This window comes from Anomalospiza imberbis, chromosome 17 (assembly GCF_031753505.1).
Source record: "Anomalospiza imberbis isolate Cuckoo-Finch-1a 21T00152 chromosome 17, ASM3175350v1, whole genome shotgun sequence".
In the NCBI taxonomy this organism is placed as follows: domain Eukaryota; kingdom Metazoa; phylum Chordata; class Aves; order Passeriformes; family Viduidae; genus Anomalospiza; species Anomalospiza imberbis.
The window spans coordinates 11,945,686-11,957,926 of record NC_089697.1 but is presented as its reverse complement, the minus strand read 5'-3'; the positions used below and the strand labels follow the sequence as shown (position 1 = coordinate 11,957,926).

At 52.6% G+C, this 12,241-nt stretch overlaps 1 long non-coding RNA gene across 4 annotated transcripts; it reads right to left on the bottom strand.

Moving 5' to 3' along the window:
* Positions 1–3,127: 3,127 nt before the first annotated feature.
* Positions 3,128–6,875, bottom strand: LOC137484291 (uncharacterized). Of its 4 annotated transcripts, none has more exons than XR_011004815.1 (3): positions 6,475–6,875; positions 5,996–6,086; positions 3,128–4,951 (listed from the first exon to the last, which is right to left on the bottom strand). It is a non-coding gene; the product is annotated as an uncharacterized lncRNA (long non-coding RNA). The 4 variants fall into 4 exon arrangements; XR_011004816.1 differs by lacking the exon at positions 6,475–6,875 and adding an exon at positions 6,242–6,468; XR_011004814.1 differs by having other exon boundaries at positions 3,128–6,086.
* Between the last annotated feature and the right edge of the window lie 5,366 nt (positions 6,876–12,241).

The following is a 12,241-nucleotide window of genomic DNA, read 5'->3' as shown; positions in this document are numbered from 1 at the left end:
TCAGGGTTTCTGAGCTCACAGAACCTCGTGGGCTGGTGCCAAGTGCTTCCTCACACTGCGTGGAGCAGAGGGTGGGAGGTGCTGCCATCCTGGTGCAGCAGCTCCAGAGGCAGTAGAGGCAGATGGGATCTCATCCCAGAGTTTTTGGGCCATCACTTTCCTTCTGTTATTTGCTTAAAATAAGTTGGGGGTTATTTTTCTAAAATTGAATTTTTCTGAAAGAGAGTAGTCTGCCAGAGCCCTGTCCTGGTTAAGGGGATTTGCTGAGGGTGTGTCAGGTCCAGCAGAACCAGGCAGGTGCTGGCAGCAGAGAGACTTTCACCCTTGAGCCTCGTTCGCTGCTCTGGTGCTGCATTTGACTTCCCCCAACCAACTTGCTTTAGAAGTTTGGTGTTCAGATGTTGACAATTGCGAACTTCAAGAATTAATCTGTAAAAGTAAATAAAATTACTCTGTTTGATCATGCCAGTGATCTGGTTCATCTCCATGAAGGCCACAGCGGGCCTGGTGCCAGGAAGGGCCATGTTTTTGGCACCAACATCTGCTGCTGGTTCAGGTGGTGATGCCTAAAGTCATCCTGGGGGAAGAGGATGCCATAGGATAAAAGCAGAGGCGGTTCAGCACTGTGGCTGCCCTGGGGAGCTTAAATGCCCATGGTGGGCATGTGTAATGTCATCAGTAGTCCTCAGAGTAAAGAGCCCATCTCGATGAATGGAAAGAACTCGCTCCTGCCCTGCTTGTGTTGCGTGAGAATGCAGATCCTGGTGGGGCTCTGCTCATCCTGCCCGGGGTTTTGCTTACAACCATGTGGGTGACATTTATTTCCTTTTTAAGTAATTACTTTCTGGATAGGCTGTGGGGCTGCCAAAGGAGTAAGAGCCGAGCGCCGCATCCAGCCCGGCACTGGCGGAGCGCAGCCTGGCCCGGGCCCTGCCTTTGAAGTGCTATCGGGGCTGGAGATTATGCAGCAATTCTTCTTTCTCCCTGTCAGGAGTCCTTCTGAGGAGAAGGGAGGGGAGGATTTTTGGATGGGGGTGCTGGGAGCTGCTGGGGAGCCCTTGGCCCCAGCCCAGCAGCATTGAGGTGCCCGGCCCCAGGCAGTGGTGCCTGGCACTGCTGAACTGGGCTTTTGTCTTCGCCGGGGACACGCATCTCCCCCGCTCGATGGGGACAACAAGGCTGCTGAACATGGATTTGTTGTTGAAAAAACCCACCACGTGTGCGAGTGAAAAGAGTGATGATTTTCCATTTAGCTGTCTGATTTCCTGAAAGGTGGCCAAACTGCCAGGAAGCGAGGGCGCAGGCGGCGCTCCCAGCACCCGGCGGTGCCGAGTGCCATTCCTGGATCCCGCTCAGTTTTGCTCCAGGCTCATTTCGAGAAACAGCCACATCAAAACAGCAGCCCAACCTGCCTCCTTCCTGTTTGCGAAAAGCCGGCTGTGAAATTGCAGAATCGTGAGCTCTGCCATTCCCCTTCCTGGTGGGAGCGGGACTGGGCTGCCAGGTGGTGCTGGGAGCCTCTGGAAAGGAGCCCAAGCACTTCCCTGTCCTGTGCTGGGCTGGGAAAGTGGGAAAAGCTCAAAGGGTTGCTGTGTTAGAAGGACAAGAGCTAAACTGCAGAGTATGAGCAGTGGGGTGTGGGTGAGAGGCAGAAGCTGCCTGGCTCCTGACTGATCAGGGTGGCACAGGGCAAGGGCTTAAATAATTTTTAAATTGCTTAAAAGTATAATTTTTTTTTAATTATTATTTTAGTGCATTGCTTGATGGAGCATCCTCTTCCACCTCCTTATGTTTTCCCACCACAAAAAAACGTTCATTCTGGGCAGCTCAGCTCTGCTGCAGCCAGACAGAAGCCAAAGGAGGGGACAAGCAGGGGAGGTCACAATGCTGGTTTTAAAAGCTTCAGTGAGCCTCAGGGACCAGGAGGAGTGGCAAGGGCTGGGTGGTTTTGGCAGCACAGCTCTGGCAGCACCATCTGCTTGGCAGGTTCCAGGGGTGGGACCAACTTTGGGGGCCAGACCTTGTGCTGGGCACATCCCTGTGGCCATGCTGGCAGCTGACTCAGCCCAGGCCACCTCTCAGCAGCTGTGCCCACATGCCCAGTGATTTGCATGACAAATTCAATTTTTTTTTATAGGAAACCATCACACTGGGGCTGTCAGGAGGAGGTTCGGCTTGTGTGGGCTGGGGCATGTGCAGCCCCTCTGCTGTCTTGGGGAAGTGTCACCATAAATACCAGTGCTGGGGTGCTGGTCATCATCTGGATGAACCCAGCCACAGTCTGGCATCATGTCCTGGCATCACCTCCCTTTCCAGCTGGCAGCAGCGAGTGAGAGACAGCCCCATAGCCCAGGGTGGCTGCTGCCAGACCTTCCCCACTTGCCTGCCATGAAAGGGGATGTCTTGGGTAAGATTTCTGCCCTTTCCAGGCACTCCTCTCGCTGGCGTGTCCCCTGTCACAGAGGCACAGCCAAGGGCTTTGCTGCCTGAATCTGCATTTGACAAGGAGCATGGGGTACCCAGCCCACACCTCTGCAGTGCTCCCCACGCTGTCCCACCTTGTCTGGGGGGACACTTGGGCACCCCCACGGGCTCCTGTCAAGGTCCAGAGCTTTGCAGTGGCACCCCCAGCCAGTGACTATCCCCAGGATGGGATGGGAGCACTGGGGCACTGCCAGCCCCCACAGCCCAGCTCCCCTGGCTAACAAGCCCCAAAACGTTGCACTGAGAGGGAAAAGCTGAGCACACTATTTATTTGCATAGTAACTGGGCTGCTGTTGGCACTTACCCTTTAAAACAGAGTTGACAGCAAAATGTTTTACCCCCTCAAATACAGGGAATGCTAACAGCATCCTTTTTTTTTTCTCTCTCTCTCTCTTCTGGCTGAAACTTGTTTTCCCCTCCTTTGTGCCTCTCTGAATCCTGCCAGCATAGAGATTCCCTTGTTCAGAGAGTAAAAAAAGAAGAGGGAGAAAAAAAAAATTAGAAAAAGAAAAACTTAAGCCTGGGATTAAAAACCATCACTAAAATAGTCTGAATAACAAAGTCAACTGACTGGCCGGGAAGCCGGTGAATGCCTGTCACGTATCGCGCTTCGGCCGGGCACGGTCACGTGTGTCACTAGATAGTTCCTGGAAAAGCTTCTGCTCAGCCTGATAGACCTGTGCCTGCTGATACTGCTGCACCCACTCCTGAAGGGCTGTGGGAAACTTCCTGACAGGATAAATTGTGGGGGGGGAGGGGAATAAATAAATCTCCCTTGGGTACCAGAGGTGTTGGGTGTTCTTGAGGCTTTTCCACCCCAATGGTCCTGGCACCACTGGGCCAGCAGGACCTTCTGCCCTTACTGATGTATTTAGCAAGGGACTTTATGGTGGGTTTGTGGGTTTTTTCCCCTACACATTTTTTTTTTCTCAGTTTCAGCTGCATAAAGAATCAAAAAATGGGACCTTGCATGAGATAAAAGCAGAGGGTTTGTACCTCCCCCAGGCAGAGCCAACTCAGCCATGTCAGACACATCGTGTGGGGCCATGCAGCTATGGAGTGTGTTACTGCGGGGATTTGTACCTAAACCCAAACCTAAATAACAGTTTTATCCTCTTGCTGACTCCAGCAGCACAAACCTGGAAGCAGAGAGATGCGACAAAGCACAGCGACAGGAATGATGGCTCAGATAAAGCCACACAGTGTGGGAGGGCAATTAAAGACTCAGATTTATTAGCTGTGTGCCCATGCTCAGGAGGATGATGAAGCAGTTGGGGATGGAAAAGTTGGTAATGGAAAGGTCAGAGATGGAGGCTTCTGAGAGAATCAATCAATGAGCTCCCGAAATCCCAGGAGCCAATTTTTAAAAGCATTTGCCCACATAAAAGTGGAGACTGTGGCCTTTTATAAATCAGCCAGGAACATGTCTTGGTTTGAAAACAGCACTGAGCATCTTATTACATGTTTAACACTCAAAAGATCTTTTAAAATCATACTCAGCTCATTGGAGTGGCTCCTGTTCATGGATAAACAGGGGGGGTCAGTATGTGCAGACACCCACAGACATTTGTGGTCTCCTGTAGCACCCACTGGTGTGTTTGCATGAGCTGCTGACATGTGAGCACCTTAAACAAACCCTGAACACTGCAAAATGAAAGTGAAATGAAATAAATGAGTCATGCCATTAGTCTCCTGTGAGCTGGCTTTAAAATTAGCAGGTTTTAGACATAAACATGGTAGAACGAGCCCTGAGGGGAAGAAAAGTTCTCCAAAAACCACATCCTACCTTCTTTTCAACAGTGCACGCTGCTCTTTATTTCATGCCACTTTAGTAAGGTAAACTAATTGGGTTTCCTGTTTCCAATGAATTTTATATGTAGAAAAACACTTATATTATATACATTATAAATCCGATTAGAAGCATGTATGTATGAACAAACACGTGGTTTTTATCAGTAGCTGTGTGCATTTGTGTGTGTATATCAAAGAATACACATAAATGCCTTATTTAAACTGTCATTTTAACTTTCATTTCACAAATCCTGGCTCCTGAGATGCCAGGTGAACCACAGTTTAGAAGATAATTTAAAATAAGACGCATAACATAAGAGCAGTGCAACCACATTTAATGGCTGGTAGCACAAGCTAATCTGGGGCAAGACCCTGTCCTGGACTGAGCTCAGGCTTCAGCAGACTGGGAAAAGCAGTAAAAATATCCCATGCTGGTGTGAGAGCCATACCTGGAGATGGGGCAGACCCCAGGGGCATCCCCCATTCTTTTGCCCACTGCTGCCATACGTGCTCAGGCAGTTTTCCTCTGTCTGTCTGTCTTTCTTCATCCTCCTATGTCCTCCTCAATCAGCCAACCACGAGCACTTCAGCCTCAGTCTGTTCAGCCCAGAATACAGATATTTTGGGCATCTGCAATCTGGACGAAGCTCCAGTCCTCCCAGGAATTCTGCACAGGCTTGAATGGAAAAAAAAATAAAAATATCCCATGGAGTTGGGTAAAGGCTGCCAGGCTGCCCTGGGCCCTGTCCTGCAGGCAGGGAGCAGCCCCGGCCCCTCTGCAGCCGCCGGCTGAGACAGAGCCTGCAGGAAAGATAATAAATTAAATCCAAATGTTTATTCCATCGGCACTGTCCGGGTCATGTGCCTCGTGGAGCTGGAGAGTGCAAGAATATTTTCTTGTAGCTGTCAAATAAACTGCTGGAAATGGTCACTGTGTAGAGATCCTGGAGGAGGCAGGGGCTGAGACATGGATGGATGGATGGATGGATGGATGGATGGATGGATGGATGGATGGATGGATGGATGGATACACACACACAGGAGTTGGACCCAAGTTCAGAGGCTGGGCCAAGAGCTTTGTGCACAGGCAATGGTTTTGGGGGGTAGGTGTGGGGGTCTGTGTGCAAGTGAGACACTGGAGATTGTGGGCATGTGAGGACCTTGGGTTTCCCCTCCCTCTTTTGCACACACACAGAATTAACTCTTCCCATCCTCCATCCTCATCAGACACAGTGAGCTCTGGATGTGCAGGGCCCTGAGCTCCAGCACAGCCCCAGCTCTGCTGGGTGTCTGCAGCATGTCCTGCAGGCTGCAGGTCACTGTGCAGAGATGCTTTAAAAACCCCCACCCCAACCCATCGAGCACAGCCCGCTGCCCCACAGGTCCCAGCACGGTGGTTACAACAGGCTTACTCATTTCTCCAGTGAGTAAGACTGAAAGGGGAGCCCCACAGGCGCAGGACCGGGGGCTGATAAGGAGCAGCTCCCTAATCTCCAGCCACAGCAGCCGAAAGGCTGAGGGTGATAACTCCCAGAGCCCCCGGGTCCCAGCAGTGCAGGGTGCTGCTGTGGGTTTGAGTGTTTGCAGAGCTGCACCTCCTCACCTCGCAGGGTTTGTCTGCCCAGCCCAGCCCAGCCCAGCACCCCCTCGCCCTCCCCAGGGTAGCCAGCAGGAGTTCGTGGTGGCGGCAACCCCAGAGCTCTCACCCTGGCCCGCTCACCTCCTCTGCTCTTCATGCCTTGAGCTCCTGGGGCACAGCCATGGGGAAATGGGGCTACAGGAGGCAGCATCATTCCCTTGACCAATCAACCCTGTTTAGGAGGATCCAAAGTTTAGAAACTGGATGTAGGGTAGGTCCCAGCTTCATGCTGCATCCTCATGCTCTGGGTGACACCAGGAAGCCAAGAGTACAGCAAAGCTGGCACTCCCCTGATTCAGACCTGGGCTGGGATTTAGGCTCAGATACCTGGTTTCTGCTGGCTGGGTCAGACCCTGTCCATGCCCATCCCCTGTGGCACACACTCTCGTCTGCACCAGCAGCACCCACCACTCCGCTGGCCCCGTGTCACCTGCCCCAGCTCCAGGGATCAGCTCCACTGTCCCCTCACCGGCCCCATGTGCCAAATTGCACGTGATAAGCTCTGCTCCATAGCACATTTTTGTCAGAGGCTAGCGAGATAAAGCCTTAAAATAGCTCACCATGACATCCATTAGGGTCTGTGCCACTGCATTTCCCACATGCTGCCGTCCTCCCTGCCTGGCTTCAGCCGGGACCATCCCTTCAGGAAGGCTGTGCTCCTGAAAGGCAAAGCAGGACATGCAGAGCTGCTCCTGTCCTGGAGCACCGTGCTCTCCAGGCAGCATGGCACTGAGCATGACAAGGCACTGAGTGTGACGTGGCACTGTGGGGCAAGACTCTGCCTTTTTGGGGTGCCCTGCTCGCACAGGCCCCGCTGCAGGGCCCCCATCCCATCCTTGGCTCGCTGCAGGGAGCACCGTGCCCTCTCAGCCTCTCGCAGCCTTTGGCTCTGGCCAAACACCACTTGGCCAAGTCCCCAGCACAGGAACAAAAGCAGAGAGCCCCAGGACGGGCCAGGGAGCTGGGGGAGGGAGCAGCTCCCTGCACAGCTCCTCTCCAGCGCTGGAAACCAGCGGGGCATGGAAGTGAAGCACCCCGTCGCTGCCTTTGTCACTCCTGGTGCTGCCCTGTGTCCTTCAGGGCTGCTCTGGTGGCTCTCTCAGCCTGGGTGCCGAGGGGAAGAGTGGGGTGCCAGCACCTCCTCCTGGAAAGGCCATTTCCAGCTCTTTCCTTGCAGGGTGAACCCGCTTCTTTAACCCCTCAGGTGCCCGCTGGCCAGCACCGTGCCCTGGCCATGCTTCCTGGGCTCTGGTCTCACGGTGCTGCCAAGCGAGTGGCATTCAAAGCTTTAGCCTTTCCCAGCTTTTAGGCACATGCTCCAGCTCTCCCTTATTTTGTGTTTAGCTTTGGGCAGCCAATATCACGTCATATTTAAAGGCGCAGTTTCAATTCATATCTATCTTGATTTTTTTTTTCTAATGAAAAACAAGATTAAAAATAGTCATCAGAGAAAACAAACACTGTAATGCGCACACAAATTTTTCAAACAATTTCAAAAATGCCCATGAGAGCAACTGCTTTTAAGTGTCGAAGAATGACAGTGGAGACTTTGCAGTGCAGACATGGCTCTAAGGAAACAAAGCATTTTATACAGAGGGGAAAACATAGTCCAGGTGTTACTGCACCACAAGCCACAGCTCCTTCCACTGCACCTGGCTCACACCTGGCTGGGGGCAGGTGGCCCTGCAGAGACATGTTGGGGTTACTGGGAAAGCCATGCCAGCATCTCCTGGCCATGCCAAGGAAAATCATCCCATTTCCTCTGCCCTGTGCCTGGGAGGGGCTCGTGAAGCTCCCCAGCTCAGTGTCACCCTCAGCCTCAGCCAGCCACAGCACACGCTGTTGGGGCACACAGAGTGAGTCCTGAGCTCACAGGGCTGTCACCTGTGCCGACAGGATCCCGGGGTGCTGAGGAGCCAGCAGAGCCCACAACGGCTTGAACTCGACTCTGCAGGCTGGACGGGGCTTTTGGGGGGTTGTTTAGGCTTGGTAAGGGTTTTCCCCAGCCTCCATGGCCTCGCTGCCCTCCCTCAGAGACACCAGCAAAGCCCCAGGGACCCATGTGCTTTGGGGAGCAGCGATGCAGCACAGCTCATAGCCTGATGTGTGTGGGACCGGGCTGGGAGGAAACCCCAGCAGGAATCATTGGATTCACACACTCCCTGTGTGACACGTACTGCATGGAAAAAGGCAGGTTCCCCCAGCAGAGCCCAGACTGTGCCAGCACCCAGAGAGGCAGGAAGGCTGCCCCCCCAGTTTGACCACAGGGCTGCAGAACCAGTGGGAATCTTTCTGGTGCAGATCAAGGGCTTGTCTGAAGCCCCTTTTAAAAAGCAGATTCATCCCCAGCTTTAACCAGCCCTCTGTACACCAGAGTGCAGTGGCCCTCAGGACCTTCTCAGGGGCATAAGGATGCTGAGGCCAGGGGAGAGCTCATCTCAGGGGAAAACCACTCTGGAGAGATGCAACCTATCTGGAAAACAGGGTTTTAGCACAGCTGCCTGTGGGCAGAGTACAGGCAGCACCACTGCCCGACACAGCCCGTGCTGCCGGAGCACATGGCACAGGTTTGGCTCTTCCCATGGAAATGGGAGCATGGCATCACTGCCCACGTAGGAAAGGCTCAGCTTTGTCCCCTTGGTGCCCCTGGACGCTATGTAAATACTGACAGGATTTTCTGAGCAGCACGAAATGCACATCTGCTCATGCAAAGCTGCGGGCGGGTGGCCGGGGAGCTCCAGCTGCCGGCCGGTGCAGGAAGGCCGCTGCCATGCACGGGTGCCTCCCTGCATGGGCCAGCCTCCCAGCACGAGCTTTGAGCCTGAAAGGGCTTCCTGCATCCAAACCAGCCACCCTCGCTCCTCTCCTTGCCCAGAGAGCCCAGGCTGAGCCGCAGCCCTCAACAAGCAGGCAGCAAGGAAGCTCCTCTGTGTGTCACCCAGGGAGAGCCCCCAGCCCTGCAGCTCTGCTGTCCCTGGCAGGCTCTGAGAGATAAGGCTGGAGGATGATCACTTTGTGCTGTCATCAAGACAACACAAAGCCTGGCTGCTTCCAATACCGTTTTTTATCCCTTAACTGTTCTATTTCCATGTGCCTGTGTGCACCCAGCTCTTGCCAGAAAAGCCAAGTGCTGATCATTGTCAGATGGCTCACACAGAGGTTTCTGTTTTATTTTGTTTTTTCAAGGATCCAAGATGATAGGGGGATGGAGAGAACTTTGGTCCTCTGCTTAAAATAATTCAAGCTTTCCACTGTTCACGCCAGGCTCAAGCAGAATTTGCATAACAAATGAGCTTCTCCCCACACTTCAACCCCGGGTTACCCCTGCAGCTCTTGCATGAGATGGCTCTATCTCCTTTACCTACAGCTCCATCATCTCCATCATCTCCATCTCCCATCTCAGCCCTGAATCTGTGGAGGGGAGGGCATGGGGAAGGTTGTAAATTTTTGGCACTTTTGTCAATCAAGACTCTAAACAGCCTCTGGAACATTTCACCAGTAAAAACATTTGCTTGGTGACCAACAAATAATTCCAGGCGTCTTTTATCTTGCTGTAAAACTGCCACAAAGCAGCTGATTAGTGGAGGTTTCTCTCCAAGCTAAAACCTGTTGACAGCAGGACCAAACACTGACTTTCCTGTTATCAGCAGAAATGGCCTCTCTGTGCTGGGCATTCTCCAGGCAGTGATGGACAAGTACAAGGCACAGCTCTGAGAGCCTGTTTGGGTGCAGAAAAACCAAGCAAAGCCCTGAAAGTTTCACAGAATTTTTGTCTCACCCCTGAGACAGATTAACACTTTGCTAGTTCTGATGGATAAACTATGCTGTTGCTGTTTAAACCGATTTCCTCGCGGAATGTTCCAGAGAACACCTGCTGCAATGGCTGAGGTCACGGTTTCCAGCCCAGCAAGAAGATAAAACTGCTGCAGAGTCCATGGCCAGACCTGCTTTGTGCAGAACCACATCACCTCAGCCTCTCTGCCAAGAAACTGGGTGAATTTTCCAGTTCCCATTCTCCTTCTGGGAGGCAGAAAGTGGGGGAGTAAAGCTTACATACCTTCATGAAGATCTGAGAGGCATCAGGAGGGTATTCATGAGAAACTGGATGGAAGCAAATGCTATCAGAGTCCAAATGCCATATTAATTATACCAGAATATCATTCTGGGGAAAAGGGAAGTCCCAGCAGTCCTGCAACAGCCTTCTTAGACAATGATTGAAAAAATGTTGCAGTTACTCATTTTGAAATGAGTTTTTGTAAGGGTTAGATTTTTCTTGCATGACAACACATTGTGGGTACATAATTAAAAAATGAATCCATGACCAGTCAGAAACAATCATTCCTCCCTTTTTCATTTAGAGTAAACTCTGAAATCTGCCTCTTTTCTTTACATAACTGCAATTATAGAGCAAACCTCCAGAAGCCCTTGCAACATAAACATCCACAGGTCCTTTCTGGGCATCGCCCTGATATCAGTGAGTCACTGCAGCCCCCACAGCTCCAGGTGGAGGGCACACATCCCTCCTCCAGCCTGTTCCCCAGCATGGGAAATGCTGCTCACAGCTCCTGGAAACCAGACAGCAAATGCTTAATATAAGTTTTGAGATTCAACCAACCTGGGCTGTGTCTTTGCACAAACTCAGAGCATCACGAAGTGAGGTGCAAGGTAAAATGCCAGAGAAATTCTCCTGAGTCATTTTTCTTGCCTGTGTGGGTTTGGGACGTGTTTGGGTGGACTCTATCAGACTAGAGCCACGTGCACCCTGCCTCCTGTGTGCTGCAGCACTGTTGATCCCCCCAGAAGGAGCAGAGCTCAGGGCAGGCCTCTCCAGCAATCCATGCTGGCTTGGCTGTGCTGCCCTCAGCCCTGAGAACAGGTTTGAGTCGTGGCTTTCCTGGCACAGGCTCAAACACCACATGTCCCCAAGCTCCCCTGGCCCACCTGCTGCCTGACTGGTGTTCGGGATGCTGCTCTGAGATGCTGCTCCTCTATCACTTTACCACAAAACCATCCTCCTTTACTTGCAAACCCCCAAGTCTCAGCAGCTCCACCAGGCACTGGCAGGAGACACTAACACACTCCTGAACCCCCGGGCTGGCAGCCCCGAGCAGGGCAGGACAGGTCCCCCGGGCTCACCGTGGCTCACAGTCCAACCTGCTGGGCTGCTCTGGGTTTTGTTCAACTCCATCAAAGCCTCAGAGACACCATATGGCTCCCGGGGACGCTCCTCTGCAGGATTTGGTTTGCAGCACAGGAGTTATGCCTGGCAGAGGCAGCAGAGCAGCTCCCCCCACCCTGTTCCAGAGTGGCCTGGGGTGACGAATGGCTCTGATGGCACCAGGGTGTCCCCAGCCCACACCAGTGCCCAAAGCATGGAAAATGCATTCCTGTTCCTGGCTATGCTGTCCCAGGGACTGCTGTGTCCCAGTGGAACGGGGAAGCTCTGCCTGGGTTTTTGGAGAGCCTTCTTGTGGGTTGGAGGGACGGGTGGGGTGGCAGTGGGAGCCAGGATGCTTCTCTGGGTGTCTGCTAAGAAGAGACCAGCCTGGAGCTGCCTGAGCTGCTGCACAGGCCCCAGAGATGGAGAGGCCAGGAGAAGTTTGTCCTCAGGCTAAAAGAGCCTCCAGCTTCTTTCATCCCCATCCCTCCCTGCCTTCCTTCTCCCAAGTGTTTTGAGAAGCTCATCCCCAAGAACTGGTCTCATCCTGGCTCAGCCAGGTGCAAGCACCACCAGGCCTCTCATCTTGGGGCACCACCTTGAAACAGTGCACTGAGAACTGGGGAAACTGAGGCACGTACAACCACCAGGAAACTGCTGCAGGCTGTTCTCATATTGTTTGGGAGAGGCAGAAAGGACTGCTGTGCCCTGGACCTTTGGTTTGACCTGGTACCTTCCCCCAACAGCTCCTTATCCTCCTCACTGTCCCCTCCCTAAGCCGGTGCCAGCAGGTGACAAATCCTGCAGCTCCAGTACGTGCTCCCCACAGGTACCAGTAGCTGCTTCAACGGTCACTGGCTAAAAAGAGAACAAAAACACCAACAAAAGACCAACAAATAGTTGACTCTGTTCCCAGGCAAATAAAAAAGAATGGGTTTGGATCGTCACTGCTGTCCCTTTGTTTACCGAATGCAGTAACAAAACAGCCAGGAAAGAAAAAAAAAATATTCCCTGATAGCGACAATTTATTGTGGGTGAAGCAGGCTGGGACATGCCCCAGGGAAGGAGGGCCAGGCTCAGTGTGGATCTGCTGGGGACGGGAAATAAACGTGCTCAAAAGCACTTAAAAAAACCTGAAAGGACCAGCCCTGATTGCAGCAGTTAGAAGT